Source organism: Mauremys mutica, chromosome 9 (genome assembly GCF_020497125.1).
Source record: "Mauremys mutica isolate MM-2020 ecotype Southern chromosome 9, ASM2049712v1, whole genome shotgun sequence".
NCBI classification, from domain to species: Eukaryota; Metazoa; Chordata; order Testudines; family Geoemydidae; genus Mauremys; species Mauremys mutica.
The window spans coordinates 63193316-63221172 of record NC_059080.1 but is presented as its reverse complement, the minus strand read 5'-3'; the positions used below and the strand labels follow the sequence as shown (position 1 = coordinate 63221172).

The 27857-nt window shown below is 43.6% G+C and overlaps 1 protein-coding gene across 4 annotated transcripts in view; it reads left to right on the top strand.

The window, feature by feature from the left end:
• Positions 1-27857, top strand: part of PIK3CB (phosphatidylinositol-4,5-bisphosphate 3-kinase catalytic subunit beta) — a 218100-nt gene that overhangs the window by 48919 nt on the left and 141324 nt on the right. For all 4 annotated transcript variants that reach the window (XM_045030486.1, XM_045030487.1, XM_045030488.1 and 1 more), the window contains exon 2: positions 25678-25796. The gene's annotated coding sequence lies outside the window, so the exon portion shown is untranslated. The remainder of the gene's footprint in view (positions 1-25677; positions 25797-27857) is intronic.

Sequence of the window (27857 nt, the reverse complement as noted above, 5' to 3'; positions counted from 1 at the left end):
TAATGCTTAAATTAAGGAAGAAAATGCTTTTAAATTTAACTCTTAACCAAATTTTTGATCGAATTAAATATATCTGGATGGTCAAGTCATGAAACTGTATCAGATCATATCTTTTCACAGTTAATTATTTATGTAATGGTCTTTGTTTTTCTGTTGTCCATTAACTTTGTAATTGCCATAGTACATTACATGTTATTTATTTATATCGTACCCATGAGTCAAAGTGCTGGGGAAGGATAACAGTAGGATATAATATTAAAAGAAAAAAAGTCAACAGTAAAAACTAATAAATCAGCCAGTGGTTCTTAGTGAGAACAAGCTGTTGGGTTTACACAAACAGGAAGAGAAATCAAATAATTCAAAGTTATATTAAGCAGAAAATAGTGAGACTTTTGTACTTGTCCTAAGAAATCCTAAGAAAAAAGCGAAAAAGGTGCAGGCTAGAGAAGATAGAAGAGAAAAAACAAAATATTTGTTAATTAATGGAACAAACAGGAAAGTAAATGAAGGATTAATTCAGCTGCTAAAGTTAAATGTTGCAATGAGAACTTTAAAGCAAGTATCACTGTACCTGCTTTACAGCAGTAATTACCCATTTGCCTGATTTACTGTCCGATTCTACAAAGGATTAAGGAAGAGTCCCATTGGTTACAAATTTCTGCACAATTGTATTGGCCCGGCCACACACATTCCTTTGCAGAGTTGGCGCCTTACTATGTACCTGACTTATGGCTTGGTCCTTAGGTTTGCTGAGTATCTGGACTTCTCACTGGCTTCAACAAAAGTTTCAGGTGCTCTTCATTTGTTGGAGTCAGTTCTATAAAATGTGGACTCCCAGGGCTTTTCCCACAGCAAATTGGGATTCTTGATCGCTTCATATTCTATCTTCTTCCATTTCCTCAAAATAATATTGTTTATGATATGATGCAAGTCTTCATCTCTTCTCATTTTATAACAACAGATTTATATTCAGGGCCGGCTCTAGACCCCAGTGCGCCAAGCGCGCGCGTGGGGCGGCATTTTACCTGCAGGGTGGCAGGCGGGTCCAGCGGACCTTCCGCAGTCATGCCTGCGGGAGGTCCAACGGAGCCGCGGGATGACTGGACCTCCCGCAGGCATGACTGCGGCGGGTGCGCTGGTCCCGCGGCTCGTGTGGACCTCCCGCAGGCATGACTGCGGAAGCTCCACCGTAGGCGCGGGACCAGCGGCACGTCTGCGGGAGGTCCCGTGGAGGCGCAGGACCGGCGCCCGGCGGCGCAGCACACCGCCCTGCTTGGGGCGGCGGAATTCATAGAGCCGCCCCTGTTTATATTTAAGATGCTTAGTAAGATTTTCCAAGCCCTTTTAGTTGAATTGACACTCACCTCTACTTCTAGGGTTTCAAAATTAATTTTATTGGGTGGGAAAGTTTGTGATAAAACACTGAGTTGGGACTCAGAATATCTGGATTCAGTTTTCAGCTGTGCCACAGATCTCTTGTATGATCCTGGGAAAGTAATTTCATTTCTCTGTGCCTTAGTTTACCATCTGTAATTATGGGGATAATAGTACTTTTAGTCTACTTATATCTTAAGATAGTCCAGGAGCTTTGTCTTATGTGTATGTATAATGCCTAGCACAACAGGGTCTGAATTAGGACCACAAGGTGCTACTATAATACAAATAATAATATATTACATTATTTAACTATGAAAACTTTCAGTTGCAGCAGCTAATATATCAGACATGAATAGCTGGTAATTATTTATCTGTACTACAGTATTAGATTAGGAATATTGTTTCTCATCCTCATTTGAAATGAACTATAAATTCTCAATTTAATGCATTTTTATATGACACTTTTAAAAACACATCTGGTAAAATATGTAATAGCTGGAATGTTTTTGCTTTGACTGGGAGCTTTTACTGAGGAGATGTCCTTTTAGGGAATCTACTCTTTTATGAAGCACTACAAAAATTAGCCATAAAAAGGAAGAGAGAAAATCCTTTACCATTGCATTTAAAATGTGTGGATTTTTTAATATTAGTGTATTAAATGGGATGTCTTTTTAGTGTAAATAGTTAATTGGGAATACAAATATAAATGATTAACCCTTTCTATTTAGAACTATTTTCCATGAGTTTATTTTCCTGTTTTACATAATGGTTAGGTAAATTTTGTGAGAAGTTAGGGACATTCCTGTCTTAGTCTCTCCACTAGAACTGGTAGTATCAAATATTTTAACATGTACGCTTTCTCAAGTGACATGATTTTTCTTTGGTCACATAAAGCAAATTACAATTGAAGCAGATGTGTCCTAACTTTATTTCTACTTTGATTGGAGTGAACATTGGCTGTGATCAGTCATAAGATTGAAAGAGGTCTTTATTTCCATGTTCCTTTGGTTTCCCACCATCTACTTGATCATTTGAAATACCAGTTTTAGTGTTTAAAACTGCTCTTTGGGGACTGAAATGCTTGGGGGGATGGAATGGAACGGAACATGGTCTCTCAAATCTCTAGATGACCAGTTCAAATCAACCCCAACCTGGTAATGACCAAAAGTCAAGGCCACTCATTAACTGTGAAAATGAAAAATAGGTGCTGGTCTCAAATCAGTTTGTAGTAGGTATGTATCTAATATCAAATTATTATTATTTATTATTATTATTATAAAATTCACACCTTTTTGTCAGGTCAGCAGAGTGGTCAAAGATTGAACAGCAAGGAGATGGAACTACCTGTGGAGGGCCAAGTCAGAACTGAGGTTCACTGGTCAGGAAACTTAGTGGTCTTATGCTTAGTTGTTTTAACAAAGCAGAGCTCAGATTTTCTGGGTAATCTGCTGCAAATTGACTTTAAAACAATCTAGTGTCTCTAAATGAAGAAAGGACAGAAAACCTATTTCTTTTTTTCCTTTGCAGATCATCTTTTAAAACACAGATTTTGGTTGCAACTTTTCAGAGCACAGCCTTGCAGAGTAAACTAATAGTATTCTGTATTCATATGGCTTTATAGACTTCCTGGAAAGATTAGCAGTGTGTGGGTATTTAGACTCTTATTTAGGAAGGAATCTTCAGACCAGGCTGCATTTATGGAACACTTTCTATCCAAATTACTGGATTTCAGTAAAGGGATCTAATTAGTAGTGAGAAGTTACTAGATTACTTTTGGGATGCACAAGAAAAAAGAAAAATAATTGGAGATACACCTATCTCTGAGAACTGGAAGAGACCTTGAAAGGAAACTGAGTCCAGCCCCATGCCTTCACTAGCAGGACCAAGTACTGATTTTTGCCCCAGCTCCCTAAGTGGCCCCCTCAAGGATTGAACTCTCAACCCTGGATTTAGCAGGCCAATGCTCAAACCACTGAGCTATCCTTCCCCCCACTGTACTAAAGGAAATAATAGTGGCACTATTATTGTTTCATTTCTGGTATGTTGAACTCAGACTAGGTTCTGGCAGCTGTCAGAAATAAAACATACCATATATACTTGTTCATAAGCTGAATTTTTTTTAGTAAAAAGGGGAAGCACCAGAGAAGGGGATTGGCTTATGAACGGGTATAGAGAGGGAGAGGTGGGACATAGCCCCCGCCCCCCCAACAGAGGGAGCAATTAGAGGCAGCACAGCCAGCAGAGCCAGAAGGGAAGAGGCGGAGCCAGAGTCTCTCCGCTTCTGGCCACACTGCTCTCTCCCCAGCCTCCAAAGCAGCTGCAGCTCCGGGGCTGGCAGGCTGCAGCAGAGCCGCTTGGCCCTGCCCCCCAGAGCAGGCTGTGGCCGCCCGGCCCACTGTAGCACGCTGAGGCCGTGATACCCGGTCCAGCCCGCTGGAACATGCTGCGGCCATGCCGCCCTGATGGGCCTGGCAGAGCAGGCTGCGGCCGCGCTGCCCAGCCTGCTGGCACAGCTCCAGCCAGGCCAGAGACATCCTCCCCTAGTCCTCCAAGATAAGGTAGGAAGGGATGGGATAGGGAGAGCATGGGGGTCCCGGGCTAGGGGTGGGGTCATGTGGGGGGTGGTCACAGGGGTTACTCCTCTGACCCCCAGCTTCTTCCCCCTCAAAAAATTTCCCCACCAGTTGCTGTCCCGGCCCATCAGGGTAAGCTGCTGGCATGTCAGGACACTTTTTTGTTTATTTAGGTTTACCTCCGTGCCTGCAGACACTCAAGGTAAACAAATCATCTCAGCCCACCAGCAGCTTATCCTTATGGCCCGGGAGCCAAAGTTTGCTGACCCTTGAATTATAGAGTCGGCTTATGAACGGGTCATAAAAAAATTCCATTTTTACTTATCCATCTTGGCGGGGTTGGCTTATAAACGAACCAACTTATGATCGAGTATATACGAGTTAAGTTTTGATGGGAGCAGAATTTATATTTGACGTTGGCCCTGTGACTTGCTGGTTAACCTTTAGTGAAATAAATGAAGTTCTGTGTTCCAGTTTAACAAATATGCAAAATTGCTTTATACTTGCTTAGTGGTGTTGAGTGTTAATGTTTGACATGTACAGTTTGTCATGAAAGGCCATATAATGTAAGACTATTATTGAAGAATTATTGCAGAAGTGCACTCTATTGATCTCATGCCTGTTATGTTCTATAATATCGGGAGGTCATTTTGAGATTTTCTGTGTCTTTGAGTAGGTTTAAAAGCAAATATATAAAGAACAATTGGATGATTAGGGCCTTGTTGGTTTTTTGCTTTTGTTGAGCTATTCTGTTTCTCCTTTCCATGTTTGTAATTATTTTTATTATTATTTTTCAAAGGGAAACTCATTCAAATTTTTAGTTTCCTAATATTGGGATTTAGTGAAAAAATACGGTGTCTTTTTAGGTTGATGGTGGAAATGATTTATCTATAATTTTAACTCCTGAGAAGGCTAAATATGCAATAGATTTCCAATCATATTCAGTTAACTGGTGCTCCTTTTGTTTAGCTAACTGTCACAGAATGTTGATAGCTTTGGGAAAGAGACTTGATATTGCTTTGTGTGTATGAGAAATGGTGGACAGTGTATAGGTCATCTGTGGAGGAGTCTGAGAAGCATCCCTCTTCAGAGCCTGACCCAGACCATGAGAGAGAGCAGAAGGTTCCTCCACAAGAAGTGCCCTTTTAGCTGCCATGGCTCTGAAGCTGGTTTTGGGTGAGAAATGTAGATACTTTTTCTCACCTGTGACCTCCCCAAAGCATTCAAAACCATCTGAGATTGATTAGCTACACTCTCTTCATCCCACAAAAAGGTGATTTAAAAAAAGTTCTCTGTTGCCAAGTAGAGGTCTGGTCATAAGCATCAGTACTCACCGACACTGTATGAGGCAGTGCTGTGGACTCTGGTAGGACCATTGAAACCAGTGCCTTCTCCTTTACCAGGGAGATCTTTGACAGTGCCATCTTAAGATCTTGCACTAGTTCCAGTGGGTGTATGCTTAATTCTGCTGTTAGTGCTGTCGATGATGCAAGCCATTCTTGTGGCAAATGACAATTTTCCCTGGGATGGTTCTTGGAGTATCCAGGACTGGGAGTTACCTTGTTAGCCTCTGCCTGCAGCGAGAGGGAGTCTTTCTTGTGGTAGCTGGATGTGAGTTCCTGCGCACCACCAGCCTTTCAGCTACTCAAGCACTCCTCTGTGGGCTATGCCACCCTTACTATGTCTTTCAGGTTGACAATAGGTACATCGCAGTCATGAATTTCTTTGAGTCATTCTCCTGTGATATCCGGTTCCTGACATTGGTTAGTCACAGAAATTCCAGATCCTTTTAACTGAGAGGTGCAGCGTACCCTGCTTTTGCCTTAAACCACCACTTCTGCAAACCACACAGCACTTATGAGCATTTAAAACAAAAATAAATATTTATTTTTTCTTAAATCTAACGAGAAACGAGAGAGTGGTGAAAACAAATGGTTGCAATACAAAATTTTAAAATGTGAACCAGGATCTACACTTACAGTTTTGTGTTCCGTGACGACAGCCATCTTGATGAGGCGTAGCGTTTTTGGGTGCAGGCCTCCAGCATATCAGGGAACTACAAAATACAATGGAAGACTTGCCATTTGAGGGCACTGAGCTTTTTTCTCAGAAGACGGATGATGCCATATGCACGTTAAAAGATTCTTGGGCAGTTCTTCACTCACTGGAGGTCTACATCCCAGTGATGAAGAGGAAACAGTTCAGACCACATGCTCAGTACAGACCTTACTACCACTCAAGTGCTCAGGATGTTTCTAGATCCGAGATCTACGCATCCTAGGTGTCGCCCGTCAGTGTCATCCACAGCAGACCTGTCTCACTGGCTTCAAAACAATCATTTTTACATCACAGTCAAGGACAACATATAGACTGTAAATCATCTCCAATTTTAGACATCCCTCCCATTTGGAGAATCTATCTTCCTTTTGCGTTCCATAGACAGAAATTTTTTCAGGCAGGTGAGTTCTTAGCAGTGTGAAGGAGGGATATATTTTCCAATTAATGTCCCTCCCCTTCACCATCCCTGTTCATCTCATGAGGCTATATTAATATACAATGTGTACAGTCTCTCTTGGATCTGGGAGCAGTTGAGGAAGTTCCTTACCAACACAGAGCAAGAGGGGCTTCTCTTGCCTCTACTTCCTGCCTTTACGCTAGCATCTGTTATCCCTTCCTTGGAGATGGGAGATTGATATGCATCCTGCAGATTGAGAGCATACTTTTAATGTGGCAATCTATCCTGGCCAGAGAAAGAAAGTATTTTCGATTCAAGATAGGCAGTGCCTACTAATAGTACACAGTAATGCCTTTCAGACTATCCACTGCCCCGGAGGTGTTCAATAAATATATGGCAATAATAGAAGCTCCTCTATGCCATTCAGGGATTCAAATACTTCCTTATCTGGACGATTGGCTAGTTCGGGAAAGATCAAGTTCCCACATCCAAAACATCATCATCTTGCTATCAGACATCTTTTTTTCTCGTCTTGGTCTAAAATTAAATGTAGACAAATAGACATTACAATGAACACAGAGAATAAATATCATAGGGACAGATCTAGACTGTACAACCAGATTCCAGTCCATAGTATCTCTGTCCAAAATCCTCCAATCACAACGATACTGATGTCCTTGGGTTTGTGTGCAGCTGTTAGGTCACATGGCCTTGTCTAAGTACATGAGTTAGCATACCAGACTTCACCACAGGTCATCTGTCATCTTCAGACCTGGATCCACATGATATATTGTCCAAACAGGCATTTTGTGTACATTCTGATTTGTGTCCCTGCTCAGCTGCTTCAGTCTCTGAATTGGTGGATGGACCCTCAAAATGTATGCAAGGGTATTCCCTTCCTGCCAGGAGAACCAACTGGACCCCGGTAATGGATGCCTCCACCAAAGGTTGGGTAGCCCACCTGGGTCAGCTTCAGGCTTAGGCACTTAGGAGCAAAACCTCCTGGGCCTTGTATATAAATATACTGGACCTTCGAATGGTTTGGAGAGCTTTTGAGATGTTAGTTTCCACCATCAGAAACCGGGGTGGAGGGGGGTGGGAGGAGTTCAACTATTTATTGACAACACCACTGTTGTTTTATCTGAACAAACAGAGGGCAGGTCTACGCTATGGGGGAAAATCGATATAAGATACGCAACTTCAGCTACTTGAATAACGTAGCTGAAGTCGAAGTATCTGATATCGAATTACTTACCGTCCTCACGGCGCGGGATCGACGTCCGCGGCTCCCCATGTCGACTCCGCTACCGCCGTTCATGTTGGTGGAGTTACGGAGTCGACATGAGAGCGTTCGGGGATCGATATATCGCATCTAGATGAGAAGCGATATATCGATCCCCGAGAAATCGATTGCTACCCGCCGATACGGCGGGTAGTGAAGACATACCCAGAGAGATGTAAGATCTAATCAGTCATGCCAAGAAATGATCCATATATAGAACTTGTGCATAAAGAATAATGTCTTGCTAAAGGGGCTGATGAATACTATTGCAGTTTTCTTCAGTAGGAACTTCCTAAACCATTTCGAGGAATCAGTACAGATGTTCCACATCGGATCTTTCAAGTAATAGACCTTTTTGCAACCAACCTGAAGACCAAATGCAGGAAATTCTGCTCCAGAGCAGGTTGCAGCCCAGATTCTTTGACAGATGCCTTCTTTCTCCCTTGGTCAGGTTTTCTGATGTATGTGTTTCCTCCTCTCTCTCTAATTCTGAGGGTGATCAGGAAGCTAAAGAGACAAAACAACGTTAATCCTTAGAGCACCAGGCTGGCCAAGGCAGTACTGACCTTGTGTGTCATAACCAAGGCGATATACGGCACCTTACCCTACAATCTCTTTACCTCATGGTGTGGATGATCTCTGAGGTTGAGCAATGAGGGAAGAGTGCTCACGGAACAGGAAGGACACAAACGGAGCCAATTATTCAGCAAAATGGAAATGGTTCTTAGCATTGGCTGAGTTTCACAAGTTGTCACCATGCAATATGGAAACTAGGCATGTAATAGACTCTCTGCTGCATTTGAAATTGTCTGGCCTCTCCATCTGTTCAGTGAGGATGCATTTAGTCTCCATCTCAGTGATATGTCTACCAGTAGATAGATTTTTTTTTCTTGTCTTTTTTGCATCTCTTGGTATCTAGGTTTTTTTTTTTTAAGAGCATTGTTCATATGTACCTTCCTGTGTGTGATCCAGATCCTCACGGGACCTGAATTTGATTTTGTACTGTTTAATGGGTTTTCCATTGAACCTTTAGCAACAACTTGCTTATCTTTGCTATCAATGAAAACTGCATTTCTGGTAGCAGTTAGTTACTTCTTCGAGTGCTGTCCCTGTGGGTGCTCCACTCTAGGTGACGGTGTGTCCCGGCGCAGTCGATCGGAGATTTTCGGTAGCAGTGCCTGGTTGGGGCGCACGCACTCAGATGGTATCTCCCATCTAGATGGAATTTTCCTGAGTGCGTGCACCCCACACCCTCCTCAGTTCCTTCTCAACCGTCCTCGGCTGAAGACGGGACTCGGGGCAGTGCTGCCTTCTCTTCCCTGATCTCTATAGGAAACATAGAAATAATTATTAATTACTTCCCAGTTGTTTCCCTTCCTTTAGTATAGTTATAGTTAGTTACTTAGGCCTGGTCTACACTAAGGGGGGGGGGTCGAACTAGGGTACGCAAGCGTAGCTGAACTCTAAGTACCCTAGTTCGACTGACTTACCCGTCCAGACACGGCGGGGTCGAACTCCGCGGCTCCAAGGTCGACTCCGCCACCGCCGTTCGCGGGGGTGGAGTTCTGGAGTCGACTGGATCGCGCGGGGAGTTCGAACTATCGCGTCTAATCAAGACGCGATAGTTCGAACTCCGAGTCTTGATTAGACGCGATAGTTCAAACTCGGAGAAGTCGAACTCACCGCATCGACCCGGACGGTGAGTATAGACCTGACCTACCCTTAGTTTTAAAAACAAACAAACAAAAAACCCTCAGGCTTGTCTTCCATTGAGACACTTTCCTCGCCCATCTCTAACTCATAATGCCAGGAGCTTCAGGTTTCAAAAGATGCATCTCCTGTCAGGACTCCATGCCACGGTCAGATGGCCACTCTCAGTGTGTGAAGTGCCTCGGGGACACCCACATCCCCGCGAAGTGGCTCCATTGTGCGAGCCTCAAATCAAGAGCTCGTTGTGACAGGGATCTGTGCCTCAAGATCATTATGATGGAAAAATCCCTGCAGCCGCTGTCGGAGACAGGAAAAGTGGAACCCGCTCCCACACGCTTCCCAGCCAGATTGGAACCGGTGGGGAGCGTCGCTTCACCTTCCCTGGAGCGGAGGCACGAAGCGCAACAGTCTCACAAACGAGACTCTAACAAGGGTAAGGGGTCTCCGGCGAGATCCCTACCCCCTGTGCTGACAGCACGAAAGACAGCTGCTTCAGCCTCTTCTAATGCCTCAGCTACTGCTCTGACAGAGCTGAGGCAGGGACCAGACCTCCCGCGCTGGGAAGGCACTTGTTCATTCGGTCCCCTCAGTGCCGCAAACGACTGCGGCGCGGACACCTCACTCCTCTTCGGTACCGAGACGGGCTACAGCACCGGCACCACGTTCCTCCTCGGCACCGGCAACGACCGCAGTGCCGGCAGCTCGTTCGGCACCGGCACCCAAAACGGCGGCGATACTAAGAGCCTGGTCAGTTTCAGCGCTAAAAGCGGCCACGATCCCGCCAGCGTGCTCTGCCTCAGCAACAAAAATAGCTGCGGTGCCAATAGCGCGATCAGCCTCGGCACCAAGAAGAGCGTCGGCACCCAGCCACTCTTCTACCCGCGCACCAGCAGCAGACCCCCTGCAGGGCACCTCTAATCTCAATACAGCAGGACACTCTCTGTCACTCTCTCCTACTAAAGAGCTAGAGCAGAGAGCAGGCTTACCTCAGCCTAGGGAGCAGGAATAACAGCTGTTCACTCAAAGTGACCTTTTAGTGCCACCTGAGCCTCACTCTCCGCTCCTAGATACAGAGGACTCCTTTCTTGACTTGCCACTTTCTCCACCTGAACTGGCTTTCACCGATGGTGACTTTGAGCTACAGCAGCAAGCGGAGTTCTCCCCTCCTGCTTCTCCTCCACAGGCACCTTTACCACCTCAGGTCACGGCTCAAGCTCAGCAGCCTCAGTTTCCCTACGTTGCCCCCCCGTGGGTGATGCCTGGGTTCCCCTACCCCATGCCTTGGCCTCAGTGGTACCCGTGGCAGAATCCTCCTACCAATCATCTTCCTTTGGTGCCTCAATCTCCTGCTCCATCCACTTCCAGGGTGCTTGAGCCCCCTCCTGAGCCTGGGAGCTACGCACCATATCCTGAGTCGCCTAACCCTAACTCTCCATTAGCCTCAGATGAAGCCATCTTCCCTTCACCTCCACAGACTGTGGACGACTGCAAACAATTTCAAGAACTTTTCAGGAGGGTTGCACTCAGTCAGGGTATCTCCTTAGAAGAGGTTCAGGAGACTCAACACAAACTCCTCAAAATCCTTCAACCGTCTGCGCCCTCGAAAATTGCGCTCCCTATAAACGAAGCACTCATGGAGCCAGCTGACACTCTCTGGCAAATCCCAGCTTCTCTAGTACCGACTTGCAAGAAGGCCGAACGTAAATACTATGTTCCTGCAAAGGACGCAGACTTCCTATTTTCTCATCTACCACCGAACTCTCTTGTCATTGATGCAGTTGCACAGCGGACCAAACAGTCACAATATCGACCCACCCCGCAAGACAAGGACCTTAGACGCCTTGATGTCCTGGGCCGCAAGGTTTATACATCCTCTACACTACAATTCAGGATTGCAAACTATTCTGCTCTCCTTGCCAGCTATGATTTTGATAATTACAATAAGATTTTTGAATTTGCCTCACACATCCCAGAGGACAGAAGAGCAGACTTCAAATCAATCCTGTCTGAGGGACAACTGATCTCCAGAACGGCCCTACAGGCGTCCTTAGACACGGCGGACACAGCAGCCCGTACCACTGCAACTGCTGTGGTTATGCGCAGATCCTCATGGCTCTCTGTGTCAGGCATTCCTAAAGAGCTCCAGACCAAAATGGAGGATCTCCCCTTTGATAAGGACAAACTCTTTTCGAAAAAAACTGATGAACTCCTCCACACCATGAAAGATTCGAGAGCGACACAGCGCACCCTGGGCATTCACCCATCTTTTCCCAGGAGACAACGATACCAACCCTACCAAAGACCACGCACACATCAGTACTATCGCCCTCAATCCAGACCGTATGACACAACTAGGAATCGTACTAGACTTCCCAAACGCAGACAAAATCAAAATCAAGCCACCACCTTCTGTCCACCGGGCAATAAGCAACAGTTTTGAAACGTTGGTCGAGGGTCTGCACGACCACCCCTTGATCCCACCACTTACTTCTCCAATTGGCCACCGCCTTCAGTATTTCCAACATGCTTGGCAGCGGATTACACAGGACCGCTGGGTCCTCGAAATAGTTCAGACCGGTTACCTCATCCCCTTCATATCCTACCCTTTTCCCCTTCCCCGTCCCTCTTCAGGGACCCCTCTCATGAGCAGTTACTTTGCACAGAAGTGGCACACCTTCTGCAACTAGGCGTAGTGGAACCTGTGCCGACGCAACATCAAGGGACAGGATTCTACTCCCATTACTTTCTAACGCAGAAGAAAACCGGGGGATGGAGGCCTATACTAGACCTACGCCGACTGAACAAATTTGTAAGGACACAAAGATTCAAGATGGTCACACTGGGCACAATAATACCTGCATTGGATCAAGGGGATTGGTTTACAGCCCTCGACCTACAAGATGCTTACTTCCACATATCAATTCATCCAGCTCACAGACGCTTCCTACAATTCACAATCGGTCAGGATCATTTCCAATACAGAGTTCTCCCTTACGGACTCTCCACAGCTCCAAGAGTTTTCTCCAAGACCCTAGCCGTGGTTGTGGCTCACCTCCGCAAACACGGGGTCACACTGTTCCCCTACCTGGACGATTGCCTCATCAGGGGCGACTCCTATGGCGAGACACTTCAAGCCATGCGTTTCGCCATCTCCCTTTTTCACAGCCTAGGCCTCCAAATAAACATTCAAAAATCTACCCTGATACCCACGCAACAGATCCAGTTCATCGGAGCTCATCTCGACTCAACCCAGAGCAGGGCCTCGCTCCCATACAACAGATTCCTCACTATCACGCAGCTCATACGTACGCTCTCTATTCGTCCCAGGACGCAAGCAAGAATCTGCCTACAGCTCCTTGGTCACATGGCAGCTACCACCTTCGTAGTTCAACACGCCAGGCTACATATGAGATGCCTCCAGGGCTGGCTCAACTCCAGTTTCAAACCCAGCAGACACCCCTTAGGGATGCTGCTAACTCTTCCACCCCATGTTATAAATTCCCTACAATGGTGGACGAGTCCAGAAAACCTCTGCACAGGGGTTTCCTTCCAGCAATGATCCCCAATGCTCATGCTCACCACGGACGCTTCCCTGATTGGTTGGGGAGCGCATCTAGGGAAACACAGGGCACAAGGCCGGTGGTCTGCATCAGAGACACATCTACACATAAATCTCTTAGAGCTCAGAGCAGTGAGGAGAGCATGCCTTCACTTTCTTCCCCCTCATAACGAACAAATACCTGCGAGTCTTAACAGACAACATAGCATGTATGTATTACATAAACAGACAAGGGGGAGCCCGATCACATTCCCTCTGCATGGAAGCCATTCGACTATGGAATTGGTGCATACGACATCGAATACAGATCATCGCTTCCTACCTACCAGGCTGTCACAACACTACTGCCGACGCACTCAGCAGGCACTTCTCGACAGAACACGAATGGGAACTGCACCCCGCAGTACTTCAACAGCTTTTCTCCCACTGGGGCACGTCGTCAATAGACCTCTTTGCCACGACCCGAAACCGAAAATGCCCCCTGTTTTGCTCCAGGGCAGGACTCAGGACTGCATCCTTAGGGGATGCATTCCTCATTCCATGGATCAACTACCTCCTGTACGCCTTCCCACCTATCCCTCTACTACACAGGGTTCTTCGGAAGATCGCGGACGACAAGGCCCAGGTCATCCTTATTGCCCCGGCTTGGCCAAGACAGATGTGGTACCCCTACCTTCTCTGCATGTCCTCCCATCACCCATGGGCTCTCCCCAACAAGCCAGACCTCCTTTATCAAGACAACGGATGAGTCCTTCACCCCCAGCTCCAAAAGCTCCACCTCACAGCCTGGTTCCTTCATGGTTCCAAACCCATGAACTAGCCTGTTCCCAGCAGGTCCAATATGTCCTCTTGCACAGTAGAAGAGACTCCACTCGTAAAACCTACCTTCAGAAGTGGAGACGTTTCGCTCTTTGGTGTTCGCATAAACATTTAGCACCCATTAATGTGACCCTCCCTAACATTCTAGACTACCTCCTGAAACTGAAACAGGACGGACTCTCGCTCAGCTCCATCAAAGTGCACCTGGTGGCGCTTACCACCTTCCATGAGCTATTGGATGGGTACTCACTCTTTACACACCCCACCATTAAACGCTTTCTCTCTGGCCTGCAAAATCTTTACCCTGAAATTCATCCAACAGTGGCTACATGGAATCTTAATCTCGTTCTTCATGCCCTCATGAAACCTCCATTTGAGCCGTTGGCTACCTCCTCTCACCTTCATATGTCCATGAAGGTGGCTTTCCTAGTTGCCATAACATCAGCAAGGAGAGCTGGTGAAATGAGTGCTCTCATGGCCCACCCTCCCTACACAATCTTCTCCAAAGACAAAGTCACTTTGAGACCACATCCTAAATTTCTTCCTAAGGTGGTGTCGACCTTCTACCTCAACCAACCTATATACTTACCTACTTTCTATCCCAAACCTCACAAAACTCCGCAGGACGCAACCCTGCACACTCTCGACGTCAGGAGAGCAATTGCCTTTTATTTAGAACGGACTAAACCATTTTGCAAGTCTCCACGACTCTTCGTTTCCATTGTCGAAAGATCAAAAGGCACGGCTATCTCTAAACAACGTCTATCCAAGTGGATATCTGACTGCATCAGATCCTGTTACCGTGCGAAGGATCTTCAACCGCCCGACAACATTAGAACTCATTTCACTAGAGCCATGTCGGCATCCATCGCCTTCTTACACAACGTTCCCATTCCTGATATCTGCAAGGCGGCTACATGGTCATCTGAACACACGTTTGCAAAACACTATGCTCTCACGAAAGACACCACAGGAGACGCAATTGTAGGCCATACAGTACTATCTTCAGTACTCCCTGCCGCATCTCCAAAGTCCCACCAACCATAGTGGATACTGCTACACATTCACCTAGAGTGGAGCACCCACAGGGACAGCACTCGAAGAAGAAGAGAAAGTTACTCACCTTGCAGTAACTGAGGTTCTTCGAGATGTGTGTCCCTGTGGGTGCTCCACTCCCCGCCCTCCTCCCCTCTACTTTGGAGTACAGAGATGACTCTCCACGGTAGAGAAGGAACTGAGGAGGGTGTGGGGCGCACGCACTCAGGAAGATTCCATCTAGATGGGAGATACCATCTGAGTGCGTGTGCCCCAACCAGGCACTGCTACCGAAAATCTTCGATCGACAGCGCCAGGACGCACCGTCCCCTAGAGTGGAGCACCCACAGGGACACACATCTCGAAGAACCTCAGTTACTGCAAGGTGAGTAACGTTCTCTTCTGTGTGAAGGGTGTTGGAGCTCCAGGCACTGTTAGCTGTGACCCCCAATTCCATGACATTTCACAAAGACCAGGTTTCTCTTAGGTCATATCCTAAGTCTATGCCTAAGATTGTATCTGCATTTCACCTCAATCAGATCATTCATCTTCCAGGTTTTTTTTTTGTTTGGAAACCTCATTCCAGCAAACCCAAGAGTAGCTTCTTTCTTTGCACATTTGGCGGGCTCTCTATCCTTTTATCCGGATAATGCTTCGGTGACAGGAGTAAAGGGCAGCCGGTTACAACCAGTGTATATCTCACTGGCTATCTTAAACTATCCAGCTTCGCTATAATCTAGCAAAGGTTTCTCCTCCGAGAGTAATAGTGCATTCTGTTTGGTCAGCCATCTTGAGTAACATAGTGATGATGGACATTTTGTGTGGTCATTGTCTGGAAAAGGTAAGTACCAATATGCTGTCACTGAATCTTCCCAGGACAACAACAACTTCAGAAGTCAGCACTGCCGTCTCCCTTCAAGTAATGTGAAGTCCCACCACCCTCAAGGAAACTGCTGGTGAGTGAAATGTATGTGTGCACAATCACTTGAAAGAGAAAAAGGTTATCTATCTGTGCAGTAACTGTTGTTCTCTGAGATGTGTTGTGCAACCCTCCCACCTCCTCCTCTACTTCAGGTATTAGTTATCGTTGCGAAGGAATGCAGAATGAGGTGGTGGCCAAAACTCTTTTATGCCCTCAGTTCTATGTGCACGAGACTGGGAGGGGCACATGCGTTACCTAATAGTACTTCTGGCAAAAGTCCTTTCCTCATGTGCATTGGACACAGGCACACCTACAGTGGAATGTATATGTGCACAATAAATCTCAAAGAACAGTTATTGTACAGGTAGGTGTGATGGGTTCGGTCACAGAGACCTCCTTGGGACTGTCACCTGATGTGCTGAAATTACTTCTGAGCCCGTTTTCCCTGATGGCTTGGGACTCCAGGACCCTGTCTTGTTGAGCCAGACATGCTAGTCTGCTGCAACACAGACTCAGTTCTAAACCACGCCCCCAAAGCTGCAGGCTTTAACAGAAAACCCCTCAGCAGGTACTCCTGTCTCCAGCACCCAACACCCAGTTCCCAATGGGATCCAACCCCCAAATAAATCCGTTTTACTCTGTATAAAGCTTATACAGGCTAAACTCATAAATTGTCTGCCCTCTAACACTGATAGAGAGATGCACAGCTGTTTTCTCCCCCAGGTATTAATCACTTACTCTGGGTTTACTAATAAACAAAAGTGATTTTATTAAGTATAAAAAGTAGGATTTAAGTGGTTTCAAGTAATAACAGACAGAACAAAGTAAGTTACCAAGCAAAATCAAACAAAACACGCAAGTCTAAACCTTAATACATTAAGAAACTGAATACAGGTAAATCTCACCCTTAGAGATGTTCCAATAAGCTTCTTTCACAGACTAGACTTCTTCCTTGTCTGGGCCCAATCCTTTCCCCGGTACAGTTCTTCTTAGTTCCAGCTCAGGTGGTAACTAGGGGATTTTTCTACGCCCTTTTATATCTTTGGCACAAGGCGGGAATCCTTTGTGTCTCTCTCTGGGTTTCCACCCTTCCTTCTAAATGGAAAAGCACCAGGTTTAAGATGGATTCCAGTATCATAGGACATGTGAACATGTCACGTGAGACTTCATTACTCACTGGCTGGCACCCAGGTATATAGGAAGACTTACAAGTAAACAGAGCCATTTACAACCAATTGTCCTAGTTAATTGGATTCATCGAGATTCCAAGCCACCATTAATGGCCCACACTTTGCATAGTTACAGTAGGACTTCAGAGTAATACTTCATATTTCTAGCATCAGATATAAGAATGATACATTCATACAAATAGGATGAACACACTCAGTAGATTATAAGCTTTGTAATGCTACCTTACAAGAGACCTTTTGCATAAAGCATATTGAAGTTGCATTATATTTACACTCATAAGCATATTTCCATAAAACATACGTAATGCAGCGTCACAGGAGGTAACTTTATTTTCTTCAGCACCATGGTGTGACATACTAGAGCAGGGGTCCCCAACGCAGTGCCCGCGGGCGCCATGGCATCTTAATGCGCCCGCGTCCTGGCCCCCAGGAGAGCATCCGCCGAAATGCTGCAGCGGCATTTTGGCGGTGGCGCCTCTCGATGACAACGCTTGTCGCCGACAAGTGATGTCATCGAGAGGCATCGCGCCCGAATTTCGACGGGGACGCCTCTTGATGACATCGCTTGTCGACGGCAAGCGACGTCATCGAGAGGCGTCGCCGCCGAAATGCCGCCGAAATTCAGCGGCATTTCGGCAGGTGCTCCACCGCCGCAGTGGTCCTTCGGCTAGCGCCTGCGACCCAGAAAGGTTGGGGACCACTGCACTAGAGGCTCTATGACATTGAAAAAAGCTGGGAGTAGAAGAGAGGAAAGAAGCTGAAGGTTTTGATATTTGATGAATTTAGCACCCAGCCATAAAAGGTTTTGTGTTTTTTTGGCATTTGGGAGGTAGTCCTAAGGTGACTTTACACTTGTTAGTGGGTACTCAAATTCTTCATTCCCAATAACAGCAACCAAGGTCAGTGATTAGCTGCCCAATTGCACTTCACATTTATATCCAAAGCTATGTCCAACAATGATGGGGTTAGCTATTGATGCTTCTGCTGAGGTATCAGCAGCGGAATAGTTGATTTTTGGTATTTAAATTGTACTTGTCAAAGATAAAATCACACTGATTGATAGCAGCAGTTCACATTTTTCTGAAGTATTTCATGCTGTTAAACTGATGTATACCTGAATCTACCTTTAGTGCACATTTTATTTTAACAACCATGATGGTTACAGATGATTTTTTACATGAAAATTTGATTACTAGAATGCAGTTATAAGCACCTTCACAAAAAAGGATAATTATAGTATTTTTTGTGTCCAAATAATCAAGTGATTTGGTCTTGCTGTTTGGCTCTTCTAATGTGTCTTTATGTACATCAAACCCACAGAACATAAAGAAAATTAAGGAACTAAACATACAGTATGTTAACTGAAATGTGGTGAGGAAGTGAAAATCAGTGTGTTAATCTATATTACTCAGTTTTTTCCATCTTGAAGAGATTTCAGGGAACAGAAAGTAGGAATAGCTTCATTTTGAAAAAAGTAAGCATGTTAACGAGTAAAATCTTTGCAGAACTACAGATGAAGCAAGTAAACTGGGGCAGGCTCTCTGATGTAGCATAGAACCCAATCCAAAACCCACTGACATAATACAGAAAAACTCCTGATGACTGCCGTGGGCTTTGGATTGGGCCTCTTGTGAGGAGACTGCAACAGAAAGTTAACCCTCCCCCCACCAAAAAAAAAAGTTTGCAAAATAGTACTGACAGGAGATGTATTGGAGGTATATTAAGCAATAAGTATATTCACGTGGTATAAAAGTATTTCCTTTAAACATGTGTAAGAGGGAACTACAGGAAAAAGAGAGCAATTCTTGCCTGATTTCAGTGTGTGGTTATAGTCAGAAAAGTGACTGTTAAAATGGTGTTTTTACTCACCAGGTTTGATCCATATGTATACAGTCATACGTTTTGTTTGCGTTAACAACAAATATGATATTTTAGAACTGCAGAACTGATAAAGCTCTGAGAGAGTGAGCAGGATTCTTCTATGACTGAGGTCAAGACATAGAATTTGCTAGTGTTGTTTCGTTTGTAGCATCTTTATTACTGATGGTGATACATGGGCCAGAAAAAAAACAACAATACAGCTTGACTTTCATTTTACAGGTACATTTTGTTAGGCTGTCTGTTTGAAATCTTTTCTTCTTTCCTCTTAAAATTGTGGATTTCTATTTAAATAGATTGGGACTTCTAGACATTCTTGAAATAGTGATTTTATAAATGTCTGCTTTTCAGTTGTGGTGGAATTAATATTTTTCCTTACAATTGTGATAGAACATTTAACATACTTTAGTATTTAAGGAGTTGAATTTTAATACATGGAATTTATTAGCTGGCAAAAATTACATTATTTCCTGAAACTTGAACACCTTTTAGATCTTTTCTTTTTAGCTCTGGAGTAGTTTAGTATGTTCATATTTAACTTTTCCCCCTTAGATTTATTTTTTGCTTAACTTTCACAATGGCTTAATAGAGAGGGAGAAGGGACTGCAGTGATGCTACTACTGCTCTTGCTCTCTTGGCATAAGTGCTGGTTGTGAATTCATACAGTCTGTTGGATTGTAGCAGAACCTGTTTGAAAGCGCTGCATTAGCCTGATAAAGGGCCTTTATAGTTTGAAAGCTTGTTGGTACAATAAAAGGTAATGTGTGATAAAACTTATCTGCAGGTCTTTAACAGCACTTGCATTTAATCCTGTAGCGCAATTAATAGCGTGCCCAAGTCTTCAAGACTTGAGACCCCAGGAATTTATTTGTGTGTTTTTTGTTTTGTTTTGTTTGGAAAGGCATCTGGAAATTAAAAAAAAACCATAAAACAGTAGGTATATTCACCTGGTACTTAGTTAACATTTTCAGGTAAGTAGTCCAGATCAGTTTGGTGTCACAAATGTTAACTTGCATATGCAGAGGAAAGTTGTTTTGGAATTTTGGCTGCCTTCTTCAAACAAGAGCATGCATGTAGCAGTGCGCTCACAAAACAGCAATCACAATGAAGAATTGTGGAAAGTCATCCACTATAGTCAATCATGTACCTTTACTTGTGAACTAGACGTCAAACACATCAAAGGCACTTGCTCTTATGGAACACTAAGGTCATTTAGGACTTCTCTAGTTATTTTATGCATTTTATTTTTAATTGAGTTTGTTCCTCTGACTGTTGTAATTGTGCCTAATAATGATATGTGCACATGTAATTATGAATAATTAAAAAGCAAATTAAAAGAAAACCTGATCTATCAGAGCTAAAAAAAAATCTTTTAATTTTGTAAAATGGACATATACGTTATGAAACTGCTTCATGGTTATGTAATTTAAATGGCTCCACAGTCTCTCAGGCTGGGACATCTATCCCAAATCTTCAATAATGAGTTGTCTTTAGGGTGATAATTTTGTTTAATTTAAAAAATCAGATTATTTTACTTTAAATCAATTTTTAAATTTAAATTAAAACCTATTTGAAATTGACAACGTATGGTAAAGCCTAAATGTATTATAATCTATTAAAATAATTTAGAGTAAATACAAAAAAAAATTTAGCCATACATGTTTGCTGCTAATTTTTAAAGAACGTTAATTCACTGAAGTGTTGGAAGTCTCTGGCTAAATAGCTGGAACCAGCATTTGCTGAAGTGCTAAATCAGCTTTAAACAGCAGTGGACTCTTCTGCAGGTACAGAGGAGTAGTTTATTCACCTAGTTTAACCCAATGACTAGTTCGTTCAAAGTTAAGAAACCAACTGGGAGTTGAAAATGCAATAAAGCTTGTTTTCCTCTTCCAATCTATGAATAAAAACTAAGTGTGAGAGGATGAGATCTACTAGTTCTAATTACACAGTGACCAGAAATAATCTGTTATCTGTACTAACTGCAGATACTCCTTTTGTTTGTTAAATCCGTTAGCTTTAAATGCAAAACATGTTTTGATAAAACTTTTTTCTTATGCATCAAGCACATTTAAGGTAGATTTATTTAATAAAAACATTAGAGTGCTTTATGCATTTTTAATTGAATGTCCAGATAAATAGTTTGACACAAATTGCAAGTAAAAATTAATTATGTAGTAAATAAGAAATGCATCATTCAGCATTTCCTAACATAAAAAATGTGAAAATTAACAATCTATATAAATGTGAGTTAAGTAGATAATGGCTTAAATAAATGTGTATAGATACACTGTCTCACTGGTTAGCAAATAGAAGCACCAAATTTAGTGTAAAGGCTATATTTAGTTGCAACTCATGTTTTTATGGTTACCAGCCGATGAGTCAACCTTTCTTTAGGAAAATAACTAAAGTACAAATGCAGTACAGTTAAAATTGATGATTTAAATCGAGGTTTCTTTCCTATTGATTTAAATCATGATTAAAGTAAGTGATTTAAATTGCTTTGATTTAAATCAATCCACCCTGCTTATTTTCTTCTCCTAAGATGCTCCTGGATATCAGGATGGGCAGTCCTCCTCACAACAGAGCATACCTGAAGTCTCTGCCTTTTGTCTCACTACTTCTCAGGGATCATGATAACCTTGGCTTCACCCACACAGCTCTCTGCTCTTCAAAATGACAGGCAGGCAGAGAGAAACAGAAGAAAAGCAAGAAAAGCTTATTAGATACCACATTCCTCTAGTCTTCCTCTGCTTATAGCTATCTCCACTCACACTGAAGGGAGTATTCAGTTACTTTCATAGAATCTTTCCCTTTCCCCCCATTCTCCCCTTCTCACTGCCTCAGAAGATGCTGAATAGAGTTGAAGTGTGTGCTGAAGGTCAAGGGGAGGGGGAAAGCGGGAGATGACTAGGCAGGCTGGAGGATAGGGGTGGGGAGGGCTGTGCTGGAGGTAGGTTCTTCAAAGCCAGAGCTGTGCTGGAGCTACAGGACCTCTGTGTGCATATGATTCTGGTCTCCTAATCAGGATTGTCTCTGAGATTATCTTTCTGTGAGCCCCTCTCTTTGGGTTTTATGGTGGGAGAGGCGTAACAGGCTTCATATTATCATACACTTTTTAAAAAAAAGTTGTTAAATATGGATTAGTTACCTACTCAAAAAAGTGTTTCCTCAAATGTTCTCCTAATATTTAATTTGGCATGCTGGTGCAGCTATGCAGCCCGGTGTGTTGGGGTTGGAGCCAAAGCTCTGCCCAGATCACACAACATCCCACTCACCTACAGGAGGTGATGATAGGCACACAAGAGTGTAAAGGAGCAAGGGGAGGGTGGGAGGAAATGGAAAATTACAATACAGTCATAGGAACCACAAGAGGTAAAACAATAGGGGAAATCTGTTCAACATCTTAGATGTTTGTATACAAATATAGGGAATATGGAGAATATGTAAGCTAAATTATGACTTGATGGAATAAATCTCATGACTGTACTATTGATGTAGTGGGGTATATTGTTCAGGAAAGACAGGTGGGAAAAAAAGGCATTGCATTAAATATCAAGAATATGTGCATTTGTTCTGAGGTCTAGAAGGTTGTAAGAGACCAACCAGTTGAAAGTGTCTTGGTAAATGTAAATGGGGGAGAGGGGAAGAAACTGGGGTGATGTCATAGTAGACATCTGTTGTGGATCACCAAATCAAGAGAATAAAAATATCCAAAACACAAGACCGGTAGTAATGGAGGACTTTTAACTACCCAGACATGTATTAGTAAAGTAGTAATAAACATACAAAATATCCAGTGACTTTCTAGAATGTACTGGGGACAACTTCTTGTTTCAGAAGGTGGAGGAAGTAAGCAGAGGGACAGCTATTTTAAACTTGATTCTGACTAACAGGGAGGAATTTATAGTGACTCTGAAAGCCAACGATAGTTAGGGTGAAAGTGATCATGAAATGATAGATTTCATGGTTCTAAGGAAAGGAAGGAGTGAAAGCTGCAGAATAAGGACAATGGAATTAAAAAAAGCAGATTTCAACAAACTCTGAGAACTGTTAGGTAAGGTCCCCATGGGAAGAAAAATCTAATGGAAAAAGGAGTTTGGAGAGCTGGTATTTTCTCATGATAATATTAAAGGCACAGTAGCAACCCATCCCCATGCAAAGGAAAGATAGGCAGAATAGTAAGAGACCTATATGACTCCATAAGGAGCTCTTTACTAATCTGAAAATCAAAACGGAATCCTACAAGAAATGAAAATGTGGACCAGCTGCTAAGGATGAATGCAAAAGAATAGCACAAACATATAGGGACAAAATCAGAAAGGCTAAGGTGCAAAATGAGTTACATTTAGCTAGGGACATAAAGGGTAACAAGAAGAGGTTTGTAGAGGGGCTTTGCCGAGGTTCGTCCTTCAGTGGGGCTGTGGTGTATCCCACCGCCTCGCTCTAATTCGCCGTCAATCCAGGCTCTGCGGCAGTGTGGGACGGCAAGCACACGGTTAGGGGCTCAGACCTTGAAGCAGGGGCTGAGTCAATAGTGCAATAGCAGCCCAGGCCCTAGGTCAGGGCGGGGCAGCAACTAAACAGTCAAGGACTCAGGCCTTTAAGCAGGGGCTGAGTCAATAGTCAAATTGTCCTAGCCTCTCCAGGCCAGGAAAAGGAAAAGGGGGGAGTCTGTCACCCAAGGAGTGGGTGACGGGGGGACGCAGGCCCTCCCACTTCACTGCGTCCCAGCCCAGGGCCCTAGCAGCTGCAAAGGCTCACTGCTGTCGTGGGGATCCTGGTCGCAACACACTGACATAGGTTCAGGCTGTGCTGCAGCCTGACTGGGGTTGGCTGCCCCCGGGCTACTTCCGCACTCCCCCTCGTAGGGTACCTGGATCGTGCTAGCGTCCTCGGCGGTCTCGAACACCATCAGTTCCTCCGGGTAGGTAGCAACGGGTAGACTCGCCTCGTCCTCGGGGTAGCTGGCAAGGGGCAGGCTCAGCTCGTCCTCGGGGTAATGAGCAAGGGGTAGGCTCAGCTGGCCTAGTGTGACCTCTGGCCGGCCGGGGCCTGCTGCTGTCTCCCAAGAGGGAGCTTGGTCGCGAACTGGCGGCTGGTCTCTCTGGTCTCTCTGGCGGCTGGTTCTCCACTGAGCTCTGCTGGTGAGCTTTTATACTTCCGGGTTGGCGCTGTGACCTCTGTGGGGCGGGCGCAGGACCTAGTGGCTCCGCCCACCTTGGTGTTAGGGGCGGTTTGTCCCTCAGCGGGGCTGTGGGGTATCCCACCACCTCGCTACAAGGTTCTGTAAGTATATTAGGATTAAGAGAAAGTAGAGGACCTACACTTTCCTTTGTCTTAGCATGGAGAAGAAGAGCTGATAATGGAGGACACTAAAAAGATGAGGGTGTTTAATGTGTATTTTGCTTCAGTCTTCACTAAAAGGGTTAATGGTGACCAGATGCTTAACACAATTAATATTAACAACAAGGGTGAAGGAGCACAAGCCAGAATAGAGAAAGAACAGGTTAAAGAATATTCAGATAAGTTAGATGTATTCAGATCAGCATGGTCTGATGAAATTAAAATTAGCGTATTTAAAGAACTAGCAGAAGCCACCTCAGAACCATTAGCGATTATCTTTGAGAGCTCATGGAGAAGGGGTGAGGTCCCAGAGAACTGGAAAAGACAAAAACATGATTCCTACATTGAAAAAGGAACAGTCAGCATAATTTTGATATCTGAACAATACACAAACAAATTATTAAAGAGTTAGCAAACACCTAGAGAATATTAGAGTTTTAAGCAATAGCCAACATGAATTTGTCAAGAACAAATGATGCCAATCCAATCTAATTTCCTTTGACAGTTACTGACCCAGTGCATTTGGGGAAACAGTAGATGCAGTGTATCATGATTTTAGTAAGGCTTTTGACATGGTCCCACATTACATTCTCATAAACAAACTAGGGAAATGTGGTCTAGATGAAATTACTATAAGGTGGGTATGCAACTGGTTAAAAAGACATACTCATAGAGTAGTTATCAATGGTTTGCTGTCAAACTGGGAGGAGTTGTCTAGTGAGGTCCCGTGGGGTCTGTCCTGATTTCAGTATTTTGATCAATAACTTGGATAATGGCATGAAACATATGCTTATATAGTCTGCAAATGACACCACATTGGGAGGGGTCATTTGCACTTTGGAGGATTAGATTAGAATTCAAAAGGGCATTTGTTGATAAATTGGAGAATTGGTCTGAATTCAACAAGATGAAAATCAATAAAGACAATTGCAAAACATTGCACTTAGGAAGGAAAAATCAAACACAACTACAAAACGGGGAATAACTGGCTAGTCAGTAGTACTGCTGAACCTCCAGATCCTTTTATAGTCGATCACAAATTGAATGTGAGCCCACCCCAGGGCTGAAGCCCAAAGCCTGAGCCCCACTGCCCCAGGAAGGCTGGAACTCACTGGCTGCCTGCTTCTCCCACATTGTACCCCAGGTGTCTCCAGATGGGGGCAGGACCCAACCCTGCTGGTGGCCCCAGCAACCAACACGAAGGCTGTGCATCCAGGAGCAACAGGGAGAGGGAAGGGCTGCTACTTTGCCCCTCCCCGCCAATAATAACCCAGGAGGCTGTGGCTTCAAGAAAAGCCCCTCGTGGCCTCATGCAGCCATGGTGGCCGCATTTGAGAAATGGTGTACTAGACTCTGACGTAAATATTTTCGTATAGTAAGTGAAAAGAACGGAAATGTGCTGGTTAATTTGTGGTATTTCTTCATTAAAAATTTATGGAGCACATAAAATGACAAATTGTTTAGATTTTAATTTGTTTAATTACATTCTGTCAAGAATTACTCAGCTTCTTTTGTTTTTGCTTTGGTTTTTAAGGTCACTTTTGGATCACTGCACAAAGTCTTCAGAGAAAACAGTAGTGATTACAAGGAAACGATGCTTAACAAAAACAAGTTCATTGTCAAGTAACACTCAAACAGGAGCACATCTCTGAAGTAAGTATCACTGTGATGTCTTTCTTTAATTGTTTATTTTTTTAAAAATCTTGACTATGGCAGTTTAGTGTGTCATTAGTGTGGAGCAATGTTCTACAAAATACTACAGAGGTCAAATGATCTACATGTCAGAGTTCAAAAGCACCAGCAAAATCTTTTAATAAGATCATTGGAGGGGACACTGCTATCTCATTGGTAATTGCAGTCCTGTGGACTGAGATAGCTGCTGCTTCTGTCTAAGCTCCCAGGCATTCTTTGTGTCTGTGGTTGTGAACAGGTAGTGGTCTGGAGAAGACATGATTGCTACATGCCTAAAACCTGTTGGTCATATTAATAACTCTGCCTGCATCTGATCTTGAATTTGAAGCTGTAATACTTACACCATAAACTACAGTTTTCCCTAATGATCCATATGTTCCACTTCTTGGCAACATGAGAAATAAAATAGTATTAAAGAACACTGGATACTAAAGTAGGAATTGTGAATCCTGGGTGGTTTGCTTATAGAACTGGCAACATACCAGCCTCTGCAGGTTCATTTAGAGATTCATTTTTTTACTTTTTGTTTTTCAAACCTAACCTGAGGTTCATAAATATAATAGAACCCAATCCATCCTGATATCCAGCTGGTTCTGGATTGTATGTGGCTATTGCAGAGCCATAGTCACCAGCATAGTCTAAGATAAAGTGATCCAATTTGTATTTATAGCTGTCATTTGTAACCACCCTGTTTGGTATTTCATTAAGTATTGTTCCATTTGAGAGACCCTTTGGATTGCTGACACCTTATGTACAGACCGTTAATGCTTTCCATGCTTTGGTAACAATATTTATGAGGGATGCACAATATTACTGCTTCATCTTACTATGTTTGCATGGTGTTTTATAAAGTCACCTTTTGTATTATATGTTGTTCCTAGTCAGTGGTCATTGCTATACAAAACTCTAGCTATTAATAGTCTAGGTATAACAAAATTACTATTATATTGTACTAAAAGGCAAGGAGGACAGACTGGGGTTATACTTCCTGTAAAGTAAGTCAAGGTTAATCTAAAGGAAATAGTGTTGGCTGACCCCTAAAAATTGCCACAGTGGTTTCCTAAGGTGCAGGAAAAAATTGTGAAGAGATCAAATTGTTCCGTACATCTTAGTGAATGATCCATACTTTGGCAATTGGACTGCATTTTTCCTAATGAAGAGATATTGATAGGCTATTAGATAACCTTTTTCTTACATACAAAAAACTGTTAGGTTTGCAAAGTCAAACACTCAAAGTTAGGAAATGTCAGAATTAAGATTGCTTGGGAACACTTAATTTGTCCCCCTTGCACATATACATTAGGATAGTCTCACTCAATATTGCATATAAAGTATATACCAGATATAGAGCCCGTGTCCTGGTTCCCAGTCCAGTGCCTTGAACATGAGAGCATCTTTTCTCTTTTTGCATTCCTTTGTTTCATTCACTGTCTATTCTGTGCAATTAAAGATGCAAGGGTCCTGTAGCTCTTTCAGACATCTGTTGTTTGGTACTGGGGGATCAATTCCCTGCTCCACCATAAACTTCCTGTGTAACCTTGGGCAAGTCACTTAGGGCTAAACCACAAAGGTATTTAGGTGCCTAACTTCCATGGATTTCAGTGGCATTTAGGAGCCTATGTACCTTTCAGGATGTGGGCCTTAGTTCCTCTTTGCCTCAGTTCCTTACTGGTAAAATGTGAAATCATGTTACTTCCCTATCTAACAAGAGTGTTGAGATTATATTAAAGATTGGAATGCTCAGGTACTGTGGTGTGATAGAGGCCATATTAAGATATAACAAATGTGATCATGTATTTAAAGATAGTATAATATATACTGTAAAATATAAGAGAAATATAGAAGAATTTATATAATTTTAGGGCTTGATTGTGATCTCATTGTTAAGCACATGAAATTACTCCTGAATTACACTGGCGTAAGCAAGAAAGAATCTGGCCATTAAAATTTAAGGAAAAAACCTTGGTTTTAGTTTGTGGCAAAAGAGCATTTTGGAATGTCTGTTAATTGCCAAAGGGAAAA